Below are 2,622 nucleotides of genomic sequence, written 5' to 3'. Positions count from 1 at the left end.
AAGGATTATTTCGGCAGAGTGTTCAAGTGAATGTGGCTGAGAAAGGTTCTTCCTCTAAGTCGAAAGGTATTAAGAAGAAGAAAAAGGCTCAGACACAGAAAGCTGTGAAGGAAGTGGGAGTTCAGGGTGGTGTGAAAAAACCTAAGGGAAAGTGCTTCAGATGCAAACAGTCAGGTCACTGGAAACAGGATTATCCTCTTCCTAAGAAGACAAACAATACTGGTATGTCTCTTTCTCTAGTTACAAAAACATTTATAACGGCTATATCTACGAGCACTTGGTGTGTAGATACAGGAGCCACTGATCATGTTTGTAATTCTATGCAGGGGTTCCAACTATCCAGAATGCTTAGAGATGGTGAGATATACGTGTTCATGGGAGATGCTACGAAAGTAGCAGTAGTTGCAGTAGGAGATATTCATTTATCTTTTGGTTCTGATAGGATTTTGGTTTTGAACAATTGTCTTTATGTACCTTCTTTTAGAAGGAATTTAATTTCGGTTTCTAAACTTGCTTTGGATGGTTATAATGTTTGTTTGGATCGTAATGTTTCTATTATGATGAATAAACGAATTATATGTTCTGGTACATTGCAAGAAAATTTGTATATAATTAATCCTAGTCAACCTGCACTGCAACTGCAATTTAGGGAATTGAACAACACATCTTCTAACTCTACTAAAAGAAAGGAACCTTCTAGTTTGAACCAAACATATCTTTGGCACTTGAGATTAAGTCATTTTAACTTGAAGAGGATTCAAAGACTGGTAGTAGACGGGCCTTTAAGCTCATTGGCAGTGGAGCCATTTCCAGTTTGTGAATCCTGCTTGGAAGGTAAAATGACTAATAGGCCTTTCAAGGCAAAAGGGAATAGAGCCAAACAACTGTTAGAATTGGTTCACTCTGATTTATGTGGACCCATGAATATCCAAGCAAGAGGTGGTTATAAATATTTCATCACTTTCATTGATGATTATTCTATATATCCGTACATTTATTTGTTGCACCGTAAGTCTGAGTGCTTTGATAAGTTCAAAGAGTATAAAGCTAAAACGGAAAAGCGACTTAATAAAAGTATCAAGTCACTACGATCAGATCGTGGTGGCGAATAATTGCTTGGAGAATTTAGGGAATATTTATCAGAAAATGGGATAGAATCCCAGTTAACTGCACCAGGCACACCCCAGCAGAACGGTGTAGCAGAGAGAAGGAACCGGACTCTTTTAGAGAGTGTTAGATCGATGATGAGTTATTCGGATTTACCCAAGTCGTTTTGGGGACATGCCTTAGAGACAGGAGCTTATCTTCTGAACTTAGTACCTTTTAAGTCGGTTCCTAAAACCCCCTTAGAATTATGGACCGAGGGTAAACCGAGTCTAAGACATATTCGAATATGGGGTTCTCCAGCACATGTGCTGAACAAGAACGCGACTAAGTAAGAATCTCGTACAGAAGTAAGGTTGTTTGTAGGCTACCCCATGGGAACGAAAGGATATTTATTTTATAGTCCGAAGAATCGGGATGTCATTGTTAGCACCAATGCAAGATTCTTAGAGGAGGAATATATAATGAATCACAAACCCATGAGTAGTGTCATTTTAGAGGAACTAGTGGGAGGGACAAATAATACCCATGAAGCTGTAGTACAAGTAGAACAACCACAACATAATGTACAACCTATCACTAATACCGCACCAGTGCCTCGTCGTAGTGGGAGGGTTGTTCAACAGCCTGATAGATTCATGTTTTTGGGAGAGTCTTCAGACCTGGTCTCTGGTGAACATGATGATGATCCCCGTACATACGAAGAGGCAGCACAAGACAAAGATGCAGATCTTTGGCAAAAGGCGATGGAATCTGAGATAGAATCAATGTATTCTAATCAGGTCTGGGAGCTCGTGGAACCACCCAAAGGTATAAAACCTATTGGATGTAAGTGGATCTACAAGAAAAAGAGGGGATTAGATAAAAAGGTGAAAGCCTGGAAACCAAGACTTGTTGCGAAAGGGTATACTCAGAAAGAAGGTATCGATTATGAGGAAACCTTTTCACCGGTAGTCATGCTTAAGTCAATCCGTATTCTTTTATCTATAGCAGCTCATCTCGATTATGAGATTTGGCAAATGGATGTCAAGACAGCTTTTCTTAATGGAAGTCTTGAAGAAACCATCTATATGCAGCAACCAAAAGGATTCATTAAGGAAGGCCAAGAGCATCTGGTATGTAAGCTTAAGAGGTCTATTTATGGACTTAAGCAAGCTTCTAGAATATTCGTTTTAATCAGGCAGTCCAGTCATATGGATTTGATCAAAGTCCAAGTGAATCGTGCGTGTATAAGAGAAGTGAAGGTAATGCAGTGGTTTTTCTAGTACTATATATAGATGATATTTTACTCATTGGAAACAATGTTGAGATGTTGTCATCAGTAAGCATGGTTGTTCAAACAATTTGAAATAAAGGACTTAGGTTAAGCGGCATACATCCTTGGGATCAAAGTTATAAGGGATCGCAAGAAAAGGATGTTGGCTTTATTACAAGAGCCCTACATTGATGAAGTATTAGCTCGTTTTAACATGCAGAACTCCAAGAAAGGTTTTCTACCTTTTAAGCATGGAGTTGCTC

Source organism: Apium graveolens, chromosome 7, assembly GCF_009905375.1.
Source record: "Apium graveolens cultivar Ventura chromosome 7, ASM990537v1, whole genome shotgun sequence".
Taxonomy (NCBI): domain Eukaryota; kingdom Viridiplantae; phylum Streptophyta; class Magnoliopsida; order Apiales; family Apiaceae; genus Apium; species Apium graveolens.
This window is presented reverse-complemented; position numbering follows the sequence as displayed.